This window comes from Erpetoichthys calabaricus, chromosome 11, assembly GCF_900747795.2.
Source record: "Erpetoichthys calabaricus chromosome 11, fErpCal1.3, whole genome shotgun sequence".
NCBI classification, from domain to species: Eukaryota; Metazoa; Chordata; class Cladistia; order Polypteriformes; family Polypteridae; genus Erpetoichthys; species Erpetoichthys calabaricus.
This window is the reverse complement of record NC_041404.2, coordinates 11,325,846-11,348,184: the sequence shown is the minus strand read 5'-3', so window position 1 is coordinate 11,348,184 and position 22,339 is coordinate 11,325,846. Positions and strand designations below refer to the sequence as shown.

Sequence of the window (22,339 nt, the reverse complement as noted above, 5' to 3'; positions counted from 1 at the left end):
CCCAGCACCTCACAACCCATAACCAGATAAGGAAGTTTAAAAATAGATGGATAGTTTTCAGTTACATTTACGGTATGCATTCTCTTAACTGTTTATTTTTATATAATTAAAGTATTACATTGAAAGTTTAGCAGACTCAATACTTAGAGAAGCTTTATTCAACAATCTATAGTATTTATCCAAATTAATCGAACTTTGTTTAGAAGTTGCACTGCACCTCAGAATATGGAACCAATGTAGGAAGCACTTGAAGACAGAAAAGCTTTTATCTGTTGCACCTCTACATGACAACCACCTTTTCCACCCTCTTAAACATATACACTACTTAATGTCTGGAAAATGTCCAGGATCAAAACACTTTCAGACTTGTACATACATAATGTCTTTGCATCCTACGAACAATTACGCTTCAAATACCAACCTCTCATCAACACAATTCTTCCACTACTTTCAAGGTAGAAATTTTGCTAAACAGAACCTAACCAATTTTCCTCACCTTCCACCTTGTTCTATTCTAGATGAATTATTGATCAGTCTTTAAGACTCAGATAGCATCTCTACAATGTATAAAAATATTTTAAAGTCCCTTCCTTTCAAATACCCCAGAGGGCATTCAGGAAAGGATCTTGTCACTTAATATTTCAGAAAAGGAATGAAAACAGCTGTGGATAGAATACACTCGAACTCCATATGGGCTAAGCATTTAATCATTCAACTTAAAACCTCTTTTACAAAGCACATTTATCTCATTTAAAATTGTCCAAAATGTTGCAATCTAATTCCAGCCTCACTGGGCCACATGTTCTGTGCACCAAATTAACAACATTTTGGACAAAAATCTTCATATGCCTATCAGACAGCCTTGGTATCGCACTCACGGCTAATCCTTTAACAGAGGTGTTTGGTGTACTCCCAGACAACCTTAAAGTGGAGAAAGACAAACAAACTAACTGCCTTTACTACAATATTTGCATGTAGACTTATCTTGCTCAACTGGAAGAATCCCACCCCACCACTCTTGAGTCAGTGGGTAAAGTTGTTTTATACTACATGAAATTGAAAAAAATAAAATTCTTACAGGATCTGTTCAAAACCTTTTTAAAATATAGCAGGATCTAATAAATAATATTCTAGAATAACTGAATTTTACTTTGATTTGTTAAGTTTGACTTGACTGTATGGAGTGTTATCTGTTTCTAATTAAAATTAAAACAAAATTTACATTTTGAATATCAATTGTCAAAGGTTATTACCTAAGAAGTACTGGGAATCTAAAAAGTAGGATTGAACCCTAAAAGAATGGACAAACTGGGCTGGCCTAAGCAGGAGGAGTGCTCTGTGTTGGTGTGCTTCATATTAGCAAAAAGAAATCTCCAGCTACTGGCTAATCTGTGGGATTATGTGGGAATCAGAAGAGAATCCTAGAGGTAAGAAGGTAAGAACACTAACTTCTCTCTCATCAAGATGCACCTGTTGGAACAGGCAAATCTAGGGCTTGTAAGTGCTTTTTAATGTTTTCTCCAATAAGTTACCAATTAATGTCTCAAATTTGTACAACTCCGTGTGCTTCTCAGTGTTGAGTTCAATGGAGGTGGCCATATCAGAGCCCAGGAGAAAATCAATAACCAAAGCAAGCGGCTTTATATATCATACATACCAAGCACAATTTATAGATGTTAAAGTTTCAAGACATAATTTATGAAATAACTTAGAGTTTACAAATTCAATACCAAGATCATTTAAATGATTTGTTCTCATCATTTGCTGGACTGTGAACAGTCATGATTTTCAGCTCACTGTAGTTTTCTCAGCATCGTGGTTTAGATTGTGTAGTGTGTCATATGATATTAGTTACTATACCAAACCAAGCACCCATGCAAGGAAGAGCCAGTGACCTATATGTTATTAATACAGTCACAGGTAAGTGTGGAAATAAAATAACCAATTCTGTTTCTTTTGCTGTAGACCTCTGCATAACCTGTGAACAAAAATGAGAATTGTATGTCCTATTTTTAGAAACAGCAGATACACAGACTCAGACAAATATAACTAAAGGAGAGCAGCATGGTGGTTCAGCGAGTAACACTGCTACCTCACTGATACAATGTCCAGGATTCCATTCTCATGTGGTGCTTGCATGCTCTCTCCTTGTGGGTTGTTCAGGTACAACTACAAGGCGTGCTACTGCTACTGTTGTTGAACAAATTAACTAATAATTTCAGTTTTGCCCTGTGTGAGCTGGACTTGCAATGGAACGGAGAGATGCCCTCTCTAGAGCAACTGGGGTAGGTTATAGTGCTGAATTAAATCGGGCAAGTTTGAGAATGTTGTGTTATAAATAATAAGATGATATAGTGTGGTCTAATGAGGTAATTGTTCATAAAAATTCTGAATAAAGTAAACTAAATGAAAGCAGTGCAATGTGGGTGTTAGAGGAAAAAAAAAACAAACAAAAAAAAAAAACCCACTAATGGGCAGAATTTCTAATTGGTAGATAATACTAATAGGCTCAAAGGTAATTTTCAAACTGTGTAAAACAGGCAGCATTTCATCTGTGGTCCTTTTATGGGCTTGGTTTTCTGTGAATATTATAGATAAAAAAAATTGTGAAAACAATTGCTGAAGAGATGGATCAGTAGGGCATTTTTTATGGAACTCAAGACCATGCTATTACATTGTATTTTCACAGTGACTTTTCAAAGGTAATGTACAAATGTGTCCTTGCTAAAATTAGTTCACTTATAAAAGTGAGTGTTTAACCCATATTGTTCTATGTGTTGGTTTTAGTCATGCATAATAAGAGTTTTAGAAATAAAGAAAATTGCTTCAAAAAGTCTACTATTTAATAGGGATGGACAAAGGTAACCAAGTAATTGAAAATGTGTTTTTTATAAAAGAAAGCAGACATTATTTAACTATTCCTGATGTATGAATAAGCTTGCAATGCATTACAAAACAGATTTAAATTTTCACTGAATGCCAAACTAGACAGCTGGCTTTTACACATAACCCCAATCCAGACATTAAGGCAGAATTCCAGAAGAAACTAAAAGATGTACCATTCGCAATTTGGTAAAATGCAGAACAACTTATAACAAGACAAAACCAGTAACAGGAAAAAGGGGTGACTTGTTTTAAAATAAGAAAATTACAACAATTCTCTGTACCGTCTGTATCTTCTCACTTGCAGTTTCAGCTTTAAGAATACAAAGATCAAGCTAAAATGACCCAAAATCGTTATTAGAATACAAGTTGGAAATTAGCTAGCCAAAAATGGAGATCAGTGCAACACATTTCCGACAAGTGCCATATTTTTAACATCCAGAACATGTCAGAGAGGCAGCAGAATTTCCAAAACAATAACAATGATTTTGAATCTTTTGAAGGAATTACAATAAATCAGGAAAATCTTCCAAAAAATAAAATACAAACTAAACAGTAACTTCAGTTATTAACTATTTCAGAAAAGCCACCATAGATTTGTCAATATGTCTTTGACCTAAATATATTTGAAAATTCAGAAATGGTCAATAACTAAAACTGGGCAGCTTCAATGCTTACAAAGCAACCACATTACAAATGAATAAAAAGCAAAGCATATACTTCAACTGTAGAAAATCAAATATGGGACAAAAAAGTGAAGATTGTCAAAGACAACTGTACTTAGCTATATTCATGCTATACAGTTATAAAAGTTATAACACCTAAAGAATTTCTCAATTGTTCTAAAATGATCCTGTACAAGTACGATAAAGTATCTATCTATCTATCTATCTATCTATCTATCTATCTATCTATCTATCTATCTATCTATCTATCTAAACAAAAGTGTTATACTTCATAAGCAAGATAGTTTTGTTAGTTATTTGACATTTCTACAGTCCCTGCAGCACTCTACCAAAAAACCCTTCAACCAAAAAACTAAATATTAGTAGGGACATTGACTATAGAGAGTGAACACTCTGCATACCGATTCATAGTATGCGACATAGTATGCGACTACTCACACAGTCATTTAGGATATATCAAAAATTTTATGCAGTACCATTCACACAAAATACTACTGAAAAAGGCTTCAGTGCTATTATCTATACTAATAAAAGGCAAAGCCCTCACTGACTCACTCACTCACTCACTCACTGACTGACTGACTCACTCATCACTAATTCTCCAACTTCCCGTGTAGGTGGAAGGCTGAAATTTGGCAGGCTCATTCCTTACAGCTTACTTACAAAAGTTAGGCAGGTTTCATTTCGAAATTCAAAGCGTAATGGTCATAACTGGAACATATTTTTTGTCCATACACTGTAATGGAGGAGGCGGAGTCACGTATCGCGTCATCACGCCTCCTACGTAATCACGTGAACTAAAAACAAGGAAGACATTTACAGCACGAGTCACACGCGGGAAAAACGTTCATTACACAATTGACAAGGCAGCGAAACAATAAGAAGCAAGTGAGTGACGCATACAAGCATCTTCATAAGACACGAGGTATAAAAAAGCACGGTGTAAACCGTAAGTCTAAATTAACTTTATAGAAACGCTCCCGTTTGCAATACCATATTCGCGAGATACAAGTTTAATGAGAAGACACGAGGTATAAAAAAGCACGGTGTAAAGCGTAACCTTAAATTAACTTTATAGAAACGCTTCCGCTGCCGTTTGCAATGCCATATTCGCGAGATACAAGTTTAATGAGAAGACACGAGGTATAAACGAGAGTTTGCATCACTTTGTAACAGAGTTAAAATTGCTGTAGCGAGAAACTTTTAACTGCCGGGTCTTAGCTAACATTAAATAAACCCGTGGACATCGCAACATCACACAAGAGAGCGGCTCACGTGAAGTGACTGAACGCAGCAGGAGTGATCACTTCCATAAATCAAACCTGTTCAAAAAACACATTACACAATTGATAAGGTAGGAAAAGAATATGAAACAAAGCACGGTATAAACCGTAACTTTAAATTAAGTTTATAGAAACGCTGCCGTTTGCAATACCATATTCGCCCCTGCGAAGCGCGGTGATTTTGCTATATATATTAAACTATTTCAACCATTGTATGATCTGCTTCTCGCAACTGAAAGAGGGCACCGCGGCAGAAGTTAGCCAACTTGCTCACCAACCACAAGCGTTACCTGGTAGGTAACCACTCATACAATCAGATTGTGAATCAGACTACGAATGCCTGCAATGTAACTTCCCCGATCTACATGCTGTCAAATGAACGAACCACACGCCGTGGCACAACGTTAGGGGCTTCGCCTCTACGTCCGAGGATCGATTCCTGTAAGGGAGTGCAGCGACTGTGTACTCCTGATGAGCCCACAATTATGGCGAAACACGTGTCGCATACTATGCATCTTCAAAGCACGGTGTAAACAGTAAGTTTAAATTGAGTTTATAGAAACGCTCCCGCTGCCGTTTGCAATACCATATTAGATGACTTTGTAACGGAGTTAAAATTGCTGGAGCGATAAATTTTTAACTGCCGGGTCATGTCGCGTGTTCTTGGGTAGGTACACCAAAAAATGTATACATTTATGCATGTAATGGGCAAACAAAAAAATGTACTATACCCGAAAGCACTACAGTAGTACTCAATGTATCTTTACTTCTTAAATGTTAATGTTTTACTGTTTAATAATTTATACGCTTCTTATATGTTATTCAGATTCTTTTATCAAAATACCAGTAACAGCGCACTGCACGATAACGTGGAGTGAATGCACTTGACATGACCATTCATAGTATTTATCCCCTTTCACTGTACGTTTACCATTCGTTTGCTCAGAGGTTGATGCGCTTGCTCTTCACCCTAGCGTCCCGCTGCTTTCTTCTTTCGTCGGCATCTTCTCCCGTTAAAACTGATTTTTTTTAAAACTTAGTATGTTTTCTTTAATTTTTCAGTTAAGCTGGCACTTAAGTCTTCAATCTGCCTCAAGAATAATTAGCGAAGGTGGTAGACAATGAAAACGTCAGCCGTACGCATCCGCCACGCACGCACTGGTGCGCGCAGCTGTGAGTTGATTCTACAATAAAATAAAATAAAGATAAAAAGAGTAATAACTTGCAGCACCGCTATTCAATTACACTTGCCTAACGCCTCTCCTAAGTGGAAATACTGTGGGATCTGGGCATCCGTCAAAGCAGCAATCACAAGCCCGATTAGAAAGCGGGAAGCTGTGATTTGTCCTCTCCCTCCCATGTAACAATCACAGCCCGTGTTGCAACGCACTATGTATGTATGTATGTATATGTATATATGTGTATGTGTGTATATATATATATATATATATATATATATATATGTATGTTCATATGTGTGGGAAAGCGAATAGTAGACTTGACGTAGTATATGTGTACCAAATTTCAAGTCAATAGGTGAAACGGTTTGCGAGCTACAGCTGATTTAAAATCCTGGACAGACAAACGAATAGCCACGGTAGCGTATTATAGAAGAACATTTTACTGTTTAATAATTTATATTTATATGCAATGTGCTTCTTTTATATTACTTCATATTCTCATATGATAATGATGTTAATGTTGTTTATATTGATTTCTATGTTATTGTAAGTGCTCTTTATTTGTGGAAAAATAAATTTGGCAATTAAACTTATTTTATACATACATTTTATGTTTTTCTCTTGCACTCAGTGAGCGAATCCACTGGGTAATCAGCTATATATATATATATATATATATATATATATATATATATAATATACATAGATAGATATATGTGTATGTATGTAGATATACAAATATGTATATGTATATATATGTATATATATATGTAGATATACAAATATGTCTATATATGTAGATATACAAATATGTCTATATATGTGTCTGTATGTGTCTATATATATGTATATATATGTATATATATATGTATATATATATATATATATATATATATATATATATATATATATATGTATATATATATATATATATATATATGTATATATGTATATATATATATATATATATATATATATGTATATATATATATATATATATATATATATATATATATATGTGTGTGTGTGTGTGTATATGTATATATATATGTATATATGTTTATGTATATATATATATGTTTACATAACCTCTTTAAACACACTTCTTCTCCGCTGCGAAGCGCGGGTATTTTGCTAGTCTATACTAATAAAAGGCAAAGCCCTCACTGACTGACTGACTGACTGACTCACTCACTACTAATTCTCCAACTTCCCGTGTAGGTAGAAGGCTGAAATTTGGCAGGCTCATTCCTTACAGCTTACTTACAAAAGTTAGGCAGGTTTCATTTCGAAATTGTACGCGTAATGGTCATAACTGGAACCTGTTTTTTGTCCACATACTCTAATGGAGGAGGCGGAGTCACATATCGCGTCATCACGTATTACGCCTCCTACGTAATCACGTGAAGTGAAAACAAGGAAGAGATTTACAGCACGAGTCAAACGCGGGAACGAAGGTAAATTACATTAATTGTTGAGTGTCTTTTAATACTTTGTAAGCATACATATTAACAGATGTGCAATTAAACATGTGCATTTACGGGGTGATTTCTCAGGCTTAAAGCTCGAAGTGATCACTCGAGTGAAGGCAGCTTCACAAAAAAAACAGATCCTTAACAAACTGTTATTGGTATATTTTCCCTCAATTTTAAAAGGTTTTCTTTTCTTCTTAATAAAAATTTAAAAGCAGAACTTCGCCGGTGCGAACCACGGGGATTTAAGCAACTGACGCATACAGACATATTCATGAGTGCAGGTACTGTACTTTGGAAAGAAAGCACCGTGTAAACCTAAAGTTTAAATTAAGTTCATAGACCTACAAAAGGTTGCCATTGATTTGAGGCAAGATTGCTTTCTCCTGTACAACTATACGTTGCATTCTCAAGAGTGTGCTTGCACGGCTTGGTCATATTACAACCGGAGTGCTGAACTGACAACGTGATATACAAACAGAACAATCGTAAAAACAGGATTAAATAAAAAGGCTGCTTCCGTTGGCAAAGCAACTAAAAAGGAAGACCTTATATGATGTTCGTTTATAAAACAGCGGAGAGGCTGTGTGAAGTCAGCTTCACAAAAAAACAGATCCTTAACAAATTGTTATTGGTAGATTTTCACTCAATTTAAAAAGGTTTTCTTCTTAATAAAAATTTAAAAGCAGTACTTCGCCGCTGTAAAGCACGGGGATGTAGATATATATATATCTATACATATTAATAAAAGGCAAAGCCCTCACTGACTCACTGACTGACTGACTCACTCATCACTAATTCTCGAACTTCCCGTGTAGGTGGAAGGCTGAAATTTGGCAGGCTCATTCCTTACAGCTTACTTACAAAAGTTAGGCAGGTTTCATTTCGAAATTCTACGCGTAATGGTCATAACTGGTACATATTTTTTGTCCATATACTCTAATGGAGGAGGCGGAGTCACGTATCACGTCATCACGCCTCCTACGTAATCACGTGAACTAAAAACAAGGAAGAGATTTACAGCACGAGTCAAACGCGGGAACGAAGGTAAATGACGTTAATTTTTGACTGTCTTTTAATACTGTGTAAGCATACATATTAACACATGTGCAATTAAACGTGTGCATTTACGGGGTGATTTCTCAGGCTTAAAAGCTCGCCTTTTATCAAACGCGGGAACAAAGGTAACTGACGTTGTTCACTGTCTTTAAATACTGTGTAACCATACATATTAACACATGTGCAATTAAACGTGTGCATTTACGGGGTGATTTCTCAGTCTTAAAAGCTCGCCTTTTACTAAAAAGGTAAATGCAAAACTATTTTCAATCATTCTATGATCTGCTTCTCACAACTGAAGGCACCGTGGCTGATGGTAAATGATGTTAATTTATGAGTGTCTTTTAATACTGTGTAAGCATACATATTAACACGTGCAATTAAAAGTGTGCATTTACGGGGTGATTTCTCAGGCTTAAAAGCTCGCCTTTTACTAAAAAGGTAAATGCAAAACTATTTTCAATCATTCTATGATCTGCTTCTCACAACTGAAGGCACCGTGGCTGATGTTACGTCACTTGCTGTCCAACCATAAGCGTTACCTGGTAGGTAACCGGACACTCTCTTCACTCCCTTTCGGGAATCGAACCTCTGAGGTTTTCTTTTGTTCTTAATTAAAATTTAAAAGCAATACTTCACCGCTGCTAAGCCCCTCTAGTGCTGACGTCCCAGGTTCGATTACCGTAAGCAAGTGCAGTGAGTGTGTAATTACATTCACGGCATTCGTAGTCTGATTCACAATCTGATTGTATGGGTGGTTACCTACCAGGTAACGCTTATACTTGGCCACCAAGTCAGGTCGAAGTGATCACTCGAGTAAAGGCAGCTTCACAAAAAAAACAGATCCTTAACAAAACTGTTATTAGTATATTTTCCCTCAATTTAAAAACGTTTTATTTTCTTCTTAATAAAAATTTAAAAGCGGTACTTCGCCGGTGCGAAGCGCGTGGATTTGACCGACTGACACATACAGACATATTCATGAGTGCAGGTACTTCGGAAAGAAAGCACCGTGTAAACCTAAAGTTTAAATTAAGTTCATAGACCTACAAAAGGTTGCCATTCATTTGAGGCAAGATTGCTTTTCTTCTGTACAACTATACGTTGCATTCTCAAGAGTGTGCTTGCACGGCTTCGGATATATTATATATATATATATATATATATATATATATATATATATATATATATATATATTGTGGAGGATTGCCGGCTTTCCAGTCAGGCCCTCACCCCCCCGGGCCGCTAGGAGGAGCCCTCCGGACAGCATATTGGTGCCCCGAGTTCCAGCAGGGCCTCATGGACTTTGTAGTGTTTTGACACAGCCCTGCTGGATACCTTGGGGGCTGCCAGGAGTCGCTGTAGGGGGGCTAGTAGGCGCTGGCATGCCCTATAACCCGGGAGTGCATCCCAGTCACGTGACTGGAAGAAGCGATGTGTTCCCGGGATGAAGAAAAGGACTTTGCCCTGACCCGGAAGGAAAACGGACTTGTGGGTTTGGCTTAGAGCCACTTCCGGGTCAGGGGCTTTAAAAGGACTCTGGGTGAGCCCAGACATTCGAGCTGAGCTGGGAGGTAGGGTGGCGACGTGTCTGGGAGAGGAGGAGGTTTGTTTAGAAAAGAATAGTTTATTGGGTTTATGAGTGTGTGGAGGAGAGTGCTTTGTGCACCTTGTAATAGATAGATAGATAGATAGATAGATAGATAGATAGATATTAAAATAAAGTATTATTATACTTTCACCTGGTCCGAAGAGTGGTACCTGAGGGTTCGAGAGGTGGACACGAGCATCAACTGCTACACTGGCGTAGTCGGCAGGAGTTTCTGGCCGTCTGGAGGCAGAGGATCTGCAGTAATAATTAAATTCGTTGTGGCAGAGAACCCTAAGAAGGTCCATCTAGTGACCGCGGAGGTGAAAACTCCACCCGCGACCAAGAGCGCTGCAGCGGGAAGCCTATATCTTCAGCAGGCAAGAATGGGGAAAAAGTCTGGCAAGAAGAAGGCCAGCATCAACTGGGTGAAGACCGCAACCGATGCCGAGCTGTACTGGCTTCACCTAACTGGGTGTGAGGGGGACCGACAGTCGATAAAAGCTGAGCAAGTCCGAAGGGCGCAATTGCAAGTAGGCTGCCAGCAATCGGCTACGTCAACAGCCCTGAAGGAGTCGGGGACACAGCAGGAGAATCCGGAGGTATGTGCCGGGGCAACGCCCGATGGGGCAAGGGATTGTTTGTTCCTATTTTGCAGAGGCCCTGCCTTCGGAAAACACCCGCTGATTCGGATACCTGCCTCGTACCGTGGCAAGATGGCCGCGATACCCAGAAGGCAAGTCGGATGGAAGCGGCCAACCCATTCGTGGGATCTATCCACGTGACCTCGCGCGACGACAACCAGGAAGAAGGTCAGTTGGGAGCTGTCGGTGAGGTCAGTAATTCCCCAACGCGTCTGCGCTCCCTGAAGGGGAAGGGGGCGGCGAGCGAAGCAGCGCCATCTGTAAATAAAAAGAAAGAGAGACGGAATGTGACTGAAGGATCTGCCGCTAAAGTGAAAGAGGCAGATCCCAGTCAGCTTGTTGCAGCCACCCGTCCCTCAGAAGACTCCATATCCCAGGAGCCCTTGCGCTCATCAGCAGAGCACGTGCCAGGAGTGGACGTGCTCATTGGTTCCCGGTCGGCAGATGACCAAAATAAGGAAGTGGCCTTACTGCCGGCCGAAACAAATAACTTTACAAACTTGCAGGAGCTCGAGAAATGTCTCGCGCCCCTTTACGCTTTCTTCCAGGGACTACAGGAGGTGAAGGAGCGTGTCGAAGAGCTGGGAGCTGCAGCCGAAACACCATTGAGGGGATTGCAGGAATACCTTCGGCGGTTAGGCCGTGAAGCCCCGGCCTCGATTGATTCGGCGGTGCAGGTGAGTGAAATCTGCGCCGTATATGATAAGGGGACGCAGTGTGAATCGGCACCGCGTTTAATAAGTTGCGGTTGCCAAAGCGCTGTGTCTCCGACAATAGAGGAGGAGTATTGTTATTATTGAGAAAGAGTTTATTGTATATGAGTGTGGAGTGGAGGGTGCTTTGTGCACAGTATAAGATTATAATAAAGAATTATTATACTTTCACCTGGTCCGAAGAGTGGTACCTGAGGGTTCGAGAGGTGGACGACACGCTTATCTGCTACAATATATATATATATATATATGTGTGTGTATGTCTATATATAAATATGTAAGCATATAAGTACTGCCTTACTTCTCTTTAAGAAAGGAAGATGTAATGATACTTGATTTAAACGATTCCATGTCTTCCTGGGTTTGCGTAGCTTATTGTCAATATCTTTACACCTGTGTTTATCACTTATTTACTGAAACGGGCTTTCACGAAAAAAGTTAGGGCTTTGCTACAGGATACACCCTCCACAAGTTAAGCAAGTAAAAATAAAATATATATTTCTGTTTTATTTAAACCTTTTAAGTTCGTATGCATAGCCCCATTTGGCTGTTTTATTATTTTTTTCTTTCTTCAGTGATATTTAATCTCCTTAAAGAAAAAGAACATATCCATTTTACTTTTTTTTGTATCTCTTTAGTAATATTTTAGTGTAAAAGGATAACCAGTATTTAAACCTTTTATGTTTCTTTATACATTTATTTTACACAATGTTGAAAAATTAATAAGAAAGCTACATATTTTGGCAGCTGCTGCTTTCATTTTCAATGAAATGAAAAAAGCTCTCCAAGAGAAAACGTCAATGAAGAAGAAACAGTTTGCACTATCTAAAAATCAGAAACCCTCATTTGTAAAAGTTTGCTGCAGATGACTTAACTGAAAATAAATGAATAGTTCCTATGTGTATAATACATATTTATCTATTTTACTTATGCCTTTATTCCACCAACTTACAACATCTGAGGTACAATTTGTTACATTACTTTTGTTTTTTGCAGCACAGGCAGGTGAAGTGACTTCCTCAGGGTCACACAGTGGTGTCAGTACCAGGATTTGAACTGACAAGCTCCGGGTTTACTGAAATATTACTGAACAAAGAAAAAAAACGAAAACGGGCAAATACAGCTATGCATACAGATGTCCATCCGTCCATTATCCAACCTGCCATATCCTAAATACAGGAGCCAATAAGTACATATATGTGAATGTATGTATGTATATATGTATGTCTATATATATATATATATATATATATATATATATATATATATGTAGATATGTAAATTTGTATATGTATATATATGTTTATGTGGATGTGTATATGTGTATATACGTATGTATATGTAAATGTGTATATGTAGATATGTATATATATATATATATATATGTATATGTATATATATGTTTATTTGTGTGTGTATATTATATATATATAAAAGACAGCAACACTCATAACAATGACAACACAATTACATTGACAATCATGTTACGTTATTTTTAAAATGTTTCCTTTTTTTTTTCATAACCTCTTTAACACACTACTTCTCCGCTGCGAAGCGCGGGTATTTTGCTAGTATATATATATATATATATATATATATAGATATTGAGATAGATATAGAGATAGATAGATATATGTATAGATAGATAGATAGATAGATATATATATGTATAGGTAGATAGATAGATATATATATATATATATGTATAGGGAGATAGATATATATATATATATACTGTATATGTATAGATAGATAGATAGATAGAAATATATATATATAGATATATGTGTATGTATGTAGATATGTATATATGTGTATATATATGTAGATATGTAAATATGTATATGTATATATGTGTCTGTATGTGTATTATATATATATATATATATATATATATATATGTGTCTATGTATGTATGTGTGTATATGTATGTGTATATATATATATATATGTTGATATATGTATATATATGTGGATGTGTATGTGTATATGTAGATATGTATATATAAGTATATATGTTTATGTATATATATGTTTACATAACCTCTTTAACACACTACTTCTCCGCTGCGAAGCGCGGGTATTTTGCTAGTTACAATTATATAATAAAAACATATATTTTATTTGCGTCTGTAACACCTGGTGTATATTTTGCTCACGGGACTGGCTTATTCCAGTTTTTGAAGTTGCAGCTCTGGGCAAAGCTGGAACATATTGTTTCCCACAAATTTGTGCAGATTTTCTCCTTACATATGAAGAAAAACTCCTTGTAAATAGTAGTAGATCTTTTATTAGTATTATTATTTCACAGTGTCTTGTGTCTTCTGACTCAGGAAGTGGAAGGGCTTCTTTAAGCCTCATTTTGGTAGTAGCTGCAGCACATGGATAATTTTGCACACACAATTAGCCATGCGGTGCTGCTCAGGTTGAGCAAAGAGATGAGTGTTAAATAACCAGTGGATCTGGTAATATTGCTAATATTCTCATTATGATCACCTAATGCACCCCTCAAATGAAAAAAACTACAAGTTCTTTTTTTGTTGTTGTTTTAAATACATATATGATGCAAATCCTGTTGGAGTAGAGATGTGGTCATGGCATCAGACAAAGAGGCAGCAGATTGGGCAGCAAACTGAAGCTTTAGTGGAAATTTATCTTTTAGCAGGGAAATGATCCAAAAAACAAAGCCAAAGTACCCCAGGTTTGACTCAAAAACAATGAAAAAAACAGGTGAATGGCCTGGTTAAAGCCCTCATTTTGATCTAACTAAGAAACCATAGCGCCGCCTGAAAACTGCAGTATATATGCATAATCTGAAAAACCTGGAGGTGTCTTATAATTACTTCAAAATACCTGAACCCCTAATTGCTTGAAAAAGATGTCTCTCCAAAAAAAAAAAAAAACTGATTTACGGACACTGAATACATTTTTATTAATAATTTTTCCAAGAGTAAAACAACATTAAAAAACTATTATTTATAGTTTTAGTTACTTCAAATAAAGATATCATAGAAAACAGTTTCATAGTAGAATTTCTTATTTAGCTGCCACCATGTCCTTCACCAAAAGAAGCAGTTTCAAATGATGAGACAAGAGGAGAATTTGCTACTTACTAATATTAATAAATTAGTCAAGGGTTTAAATAAATTTTAAGGATCTGTGTATACAACTTTTACTGTAGCTGCCTTCTAGTTACTGTAGTAAGCAAATTAAGTATTTTAAAAGTAAATATATAGCAAACCTAAAGTTAAAAGGCCAACATTTTGAAATTAGGCAACAATGACTAAACGTACTGTGATATACTGTAATATATACTGAAATATATAGTGTAATACCACAGCTATTTCTCTTTATTAAAATATTTCATTCTAAACTTGCATTATGCACTTTAGCTATATAAATAAATCACATGAAAATATAATTAAAAAATGGTACTGAACCACACATTAGATGTTGTACTGTAAAAGCAGTGTAATGGTTAGAGTGCTTTCAAGATCATTAATATAAAATGAAAGTCAAAAGTCAATGGCAACTACTGTAAGAAGAACTATGAAAATATCAGTTTAAACTTTACTGAAGTGCTAATTAATTCCTCCAAAACTCTATCAGGAAACTGGAATGAACGCTTTCACAATATCTTATTCCTGTTTGATTGGGCCTTTGCAAACTGTCTTGTGTCAGTTTTCTGAGAAGAGGAAAGTTGTTATTATTCATTGGTGATTAATGCTGCTAACATGTCTGATACCACAAAAAAAGATCAGATTTTAAGAAATTATAATTAATTTCTACAATCTAAGGCCCTTTTGTCATACAATTATATAACAAATATCTTTCTTTATATTGTATCATGTGCTGTGACTAATATCAATCTCTAGTGACATGCCCAAGTGACATACCATGACTGTTGTGAGTTAGTGTACAAATGACTTACACGATTTTTATCACAGATTTCATACCAGAAAATTGGGCATTAACACTGGAATTACCAGAGCCTATGAAAAAACTCGTAGATCAGGCCCACCTTAAATCCGTTCGCACCTCTCCCTCAGCGTCTTTTGTCCTGTAAATGTGCCGATTAAGACAACCAGCAAGCAGCCTGCTATTCCATCCCCCACCGCCGCAGACTGTGCACAAACTTCTCCCAGGCTCATGCCTTGATGGATTATCTGGGAGTGAACTGCTGGAGTTTTAGAGTGGAAATAATAGATCGTTATTTGGAACACATGCATTTCATGTGTGTTCCGTTTCTATAATAATCTGTGTAAACTCATTGTTATAACAGAAATGTTTGTCATATTTTAGTAGTAAATGACAAAATGTTGGCATAAACTATATAATGTGTGAAGCCTGAAGTCCAAAGATCAAATAAACACTTTCACAAAAGGTTCAAGGACGATACAACAGCTTCCTTGGTGTAGCGGTAAGATTTGCTGACTTGTAATCAAGAGTCCTCGGTTCGATCCCGAGTGCCTCCTATATTTACCGTTTTCAGTAGTGAGCTGCTCTTATTGTTACTATTATACAGTACACACATACATTTGCTTTGCATCTGTAAAATTTATAGGACTTGTGAAAGTTACCATTTTTTTTTCACTTTTATTCTCTCTGTCACGACCGCGATACATACTACCGCCCTAGGGATCTATTGCTGTTAGTTTTTATTTGAAACTGGGAGTAACTGTAGATGTGAGTGGTGTTTTGAGGCAATGGAACTGGACATTCTCTGATCTGGAGGGATAAAAGCTGACACAGAAACGCTGGTGAATCTGCCTTCTTCGTATCTCACCGTCACTTGATTTTTTCTTATTCAGTTTGTGTACCTGTTAAATAATGGTTCTTTTGGTAAGTGACTGGTTATTGATTATTCTATTAATATAGTTACATTTTCCTAGTAAATAAAGATTAATTTTCAACTTCAAACATCATTTTATTTTAGTCTTTGGCTTCATTTCTTCTTTTTGAAACTCAGAAACTTCAAAAGATTTTTAAAAAAAGGAAATATAAAATGGTAAACTTATAGTGCATTTTGTTATCCAATTGATTTTTACTTAACATGACATGTTTGAATGTTTGCTAGAATTTAGTATCATTTGGATTGCAGCAACAATACCATACTAACATGATTGGAAGAGGGGTTCTTTTTAGAAAAAAAGACAATATTAAAAACAGAGGGGAAGTTCAGATTGTGTGGATGTTCCTAGTAAGTTTGGGAAGGGTTTTGGGATCTTTCCCAAGCTATGAAAATGTTCCTGACGCAACTTCCATCAGAAGAGTTATAGTTATCTATATATGGAATGCAAGAATACTTATGTAGTTTGAATACATTTAGATACCACTAATGTAGTTGTTTTCTAGATCTAATATATAGGTGACATGTTGAGTGCAGATACAAATACAGCAACAGTGAGGGTAATAGGTACATGGATAAAATCCTGGGAGCAGTCCTCATTTGGACTTCTTCAAGCATTACTCTGGTATTGAATGGGAAAAAGCTTATGAAAGCTGTGTTAGGATACTATATAGGATTGAGATATGGCTGATAAAGGCAAAACATGAAGCAAAGTTGGAAAGAACAGAGATAAGAATGATCAAGTAGATGTGTGGCTGTCATGGAATCAGAAGAAGATGAATGCCAAGTTGAGAGAAAGACTCGGTGTATAATCAATAGGTGTTGCACTGAGGAGAGGACAACAAATGCATTTTTAAGGACCTTTGGCCTTCATCAGTCTACAGACATACAAATATTTAATGACTAAAATAATTTCAGTATGCTTTATAATCTCTGTGGAAGTTAACATAGTGCACTATCTTGAAGGAATACTCCACCCCAAAAATATATTTTTTCTCGTAAATTACTTACCCTATGTAGCTTGTAATACTGGCCAAGAAAAACGTTTAACCCCATGTTTTCATGGAGAATGGACATACAAAGTTTTTGATAGAATGGGACCGAATTGTCACAAATGCCGGACAAAAGCAAACATATCAAAAAGTCCATGTAAAGAATATCAGGTTATATGTGATGTATGATTCACACATCAAGTCATTCAGTTATATGTTTACCTGTTGCTAAAATGTTGTTAAATACCTAACGCCAAGAAAAAAAGGAGTTCTCAAATAGGATACCCCTTCACATGGGAACATACAAGACTCTTCAGAAATTAATGAAGGGGAGAGACGGGTATTCAATTCTAAAGTGCAGAAAAATTCTCAACCATCATTACAAACTACACAGGGTAAATAATATATAAAAATGTATCAATTTAGGGTGGAATATTCCTTTAAGTTGGTTTGGGAATGTGGAGTGAAAGGCAGAGTGACTGAGTGAAGAGATGCACTATGGCAGAGGTGAAGCAGATCTGTAGGTGTCAGCCTAGGGCTTTTTGTTCCCTCCTTGAGCTTGGCACAGAGTGCTCGTACCATTATGTTAGCTTCCATGGAAATTATCAAACATACCGAAATTCTTCCATTTGTACAATACTCATAATAGTGGACTGATGAAGGCCTGAAATCCTTATAAATGCATTTGTAGTCCTCTTCTATTTTATGAGTTTCATCAGCTTTCTTTGAAAGGTCCCCTGAATTTTCTAGTGACTATGCTACAATACAGTTCAACAGCCTTCCACTGCAAGAAGCGGAAACCAACTTTGTGAAATATTAATAGTTCAAGATCTCAAAATTACCTGATAAACTCTACACATATGACATAAGCAATTTATACCAAGATAATAATACTAACATTCATCACTTTACATGTTAATTAAAATATTTAAAAACATGCCTGAAGTCAATATACATTCTGCTATGTTGCTGATGAAACAAAACTTAAACTCTTCTCACAATGTCCTTCTCTCATAAAAGTATAGACTATGAAATCCAAAAAGAAGGTATTGTCTGAATACCTTACATTTATATGTTGATTACTGAACATGCTTGATTAGGGGAAAAAAAACATACAAAAACAAAACAGTAACAAAACAGTCTGTGCATCATTACTTTTTATCAGAGTGCTGGGAACATGTAACATCAAATTAAAAAATGCTTAAAATCTGCCTTTCAGCTAAAATACAGTGACAGTGGGTTTAGATTTAATTTAGGCTGTCACTTCCTTTAATCTTATCTCATGCCTCAGGATATCTCCACTATTTGACGCGTAATACATAAACTGTATTTCTTAGTCAGGACTACAGAATCAGCAATGGGTATTTTTTAAGTACTGGACATAGATATATATGAGTATCAACTGTATTGACTTTATTTACATAGTTGAAACTTATTCTAACAATAAACTACACAGAATATTATATATGTTTAGTGAGTGCTGGAAGAGTGTAGTGTCAATTAATGACAATGCCAATTCACAAATTAGGACTCATAAAAGGCACAACAGGTCTAGTGCATATAATTTCACTGTAAGCAAACAAAAAAAAAACTAAAGAAGAAAAAAAACTAAAATGTACAGGTTTTGAAAAAAATTATAAGAATGACATTTTTTAACAGTGAAAGAGACTATACCAAAATCTTTACTCTGCTTTCTCACATAATAGAATTTTGCAAAGCTATTTGTATTCATCAGGGTTATAAACAAATATACTCTAGTCATCTGAAAACTTTATACCCTCCAGTAATTCAATTTCTGTCCTGATTCTTTCCTTAACAATCTCCATTATCTTTCTGAAAATAATTTACGATTATATACAGGCAATTTTAAATAATGCCATATTGGAGTTTGTTCATTCCCAATTCATTTCTGTCTCTCAGCAATAACTATTAATTTGATGAACTTCACACATACAGTGCAACACATCTTACCATGTGATACAGTCATTAAATGCAATTTCCCCCAAAGTGCCTTTGATTTTAGTTATGAAACACAGCAATCAAAACATTTTACTTGCCAACTGCTGCCCTGGGATCAGATGAAGCTATTGTATAGTTTTTTTCAAAATCAAGGTGTCTTTTAAAAATGCTTAAATAACATCTCTTATGTACTGGAATTAGTGTATAATGTTGATGATTTTATTTGCTGTTTGCTCGATATGTAACCAATTAATGGATTAGCAAACTAAACATTAAGTTACTATGAAAGGTATAAATAAATAAAGTTACATTGATATAAGAAATGTTTAGAGAGCTTAATAATGAACATTATCTTTTTTATCTTACAGGCACTGGCATTTAAATGGAGAGCTCCTGGAGAGATATGACTGTTAAATATTTTATTAGCCCACCATTTTAAGACATCAAATTTTCATTAGAGCTCTTCTGACCTTCAATGCACAAAAATAAATAAAGAAAAGCAATAATAAATGAAGATAGAAAGGTCAAAGAACAGTCCAAAAAGCAGATTTCAGAATATTGTAAACACTCCAGTGTTTTCATTAGATTTAATGTCACATGACATAATGAAGTAATTTAACTGATGCTAAATTATATTTATTAAAAACACTGAGCTTATAAACCAGTCAGTCAGATAATATAAAATAATGATGCACATAACACTATTCAAAGGTAAACTGTAAACAAGGACTTAAAGTTAGGAGTTATGGGAATTGATTTTCCACAAATATACGAGTATTCCATTTTGTGGCGAAAGAAATGCACCAGTTAGTTGGCCAAGCAACTAAACAATTCCATAGGAGATAAATTGGATACTGTACATTTAGAAAATAATTATATATAAAAAAAAAAAGTGTACTCCTTGATGATATCATATGATGGCTTTGAGGCTAAAAACATCACGATCAATGGTGACATCTATTGGTCAAGAAGAAAATCACACAATTAACAGGGAGCCTGGCAATGGTGTGTCATCAATGTTAATGAAACAAGTACATTAGCTGGCCGAATGCATCATCAGTCAAAAAAGACAAACACTACTACAGCATGTGCAACCGGTGTTCGGCACAGATCAGTGAGTACAATTTAAGATTACAGTTAACTAATATTACCACAGTCAATGCCAGCTCAAGTTTTTTAATATGGCACAATAATGTCAGACGACATCTGCTATAATATATATAAAAAGCAAGACAGCTAGCTAAGATAGTAAGAAACATAGTTAACTTCCAAAGTACAGTTAATTCCCATTTATCCAGGTGGTAAATGTAGCAATAAATCTGAAGGACTAAAGTTACCTTTTGTTAGGTCTTCATAGATAGCAGATTAAAACAACCCTTTTCAAAGCTGTTGAGCTTTATGCTAAAATATAATTTATTTACAATTAATGTATGATTATAATATTAGTACTATTTATTTGTTTATATTCTAGACGTACATGATAACTATTTTGTTTATATCTTGGTGATTACTAATTTTCTCCCAACCCTACGACAACCACTACTCAAAATTTCTGAAAGCTCATCTTTATACCAATGCGGCAGATTTTTAAAAAGCCACAGATTTGAAATGAAAAGGATTGTGAGAGAGGTAGTGCTGCAGTAACTCGTGGAGTTAAGAGTTTAAATGTGAAATGCGAAATGGAACAAAACATACATGCTCATTGATGGAAAAAAAAAAGCGTCTCCTTGCAGGCGATACGATTAATTTGGTACAACTGTCTGTTATACATTAACACTTTAGGCCAGACGTAAAGTTAACTATGCAATCTTGCTTCAGATAGAGCATCGGCAAATAGAACATATATTAACTATATCTATCCTAAATATTTAAAGACACTGCCCAGCTCAAGTAATACCTGGATTTAATGGTTCATGTGTTAAAAGGCTTCCAAATATAATTTACTTATACATTAGGAAAGGACTGTTTAGAGTTAGCTCAAATATTATTTTTTGAGCAGTGCAGTACAAAATCGTAGCTATATAGTATCATTGCAATAGATCATTAAATTAGCTCCTGTAGACACCATTTAAAGACTGCTTGGAAAAGTAAGCAATTCAGAAAAAACAAATCTTACAGAACATGCTTCTTACCTCCAATGATCTCAAGTCTAACACTTTAGAGCATTTGTCTCTATACCACAGTCACGGGAAAAAAACAGAAATAGACACAAAGAAATGTTTTTGTGCTTAAAATATCGGCATATATCAAAATTTGAGCTTCAAACTGTATCTACAGATAAAGATGATATAATAAATATAATGCCACATTTATGGTTGATTCAGAAAGTATTTAGACCCCTTCACTGTTTTTTTCACATTTTGCTATGTTGCAGTCTAGTGCTAAAACATTTAAACTCAATTTTCCCCACATCAAACACAATCAATATCCAAGAATGATGCAGCAAAAATAGGGTTTTAGAAAACTTAGCAAATTTTCTGAAAATAATGAACTGAAATACCACATTGACTCAAGTATTCAGACCCTTTCCTATGGCACTTGAAATTTGGTTCAGGTCACCTCATTCTACTGAAGATCATTAAGATGTTTATACACAGCTTGTTTTTAATCCATCATGAGGCTGAAGAAACTGCCTACAGAGCTTAGAGACAGGATTGTGACAGAACACAAATCCTGGGAAGCCTACAAACAAAATTTTACAGCACTGAAGGTTCCCAAGATCACAACAATTTTCATAATTCTTAAATGGATGAAGCTTGGAACAACCACAACCTCTCCTAGTACTGGCCATTTGGCTAAATTGAGCAGTTATGGGAGAATGGCCATTGTAGGAGAGGTGACTAAGAACCTGAAAGTCACTGTGGCTGAGCTCCAGAGAACCCATTTGTAAATGGGAGAAACTTAACAGAAGGACAACCCTCTCTGTAACACTACACCAATCTGGCCTTTATGAAAAGTGGCCAGACAGAAGCCTCTTTCACTAAAAGGCATATGGAAGCCCACTTGGGGCTAGCAAAAAGGCAACTAAAC

The 22,339-nt window shown here is 35.7% G+C and overlaps 1 protein-coding gene across 2 annotated transcripts in view; it reads right to left on the bottom strand.

Annotated features, from left to right (window-relative positions):
- The window catches only part of rnf130 (ring finger protein 130), a 129,301-nt gene that overhangs the window by 38,369 nt on the left and 68,593 nt on the right, over window positions 1–22,339 (bottom strand). The gene's annotated exons all lie outside the window — the stretch shown is intronic.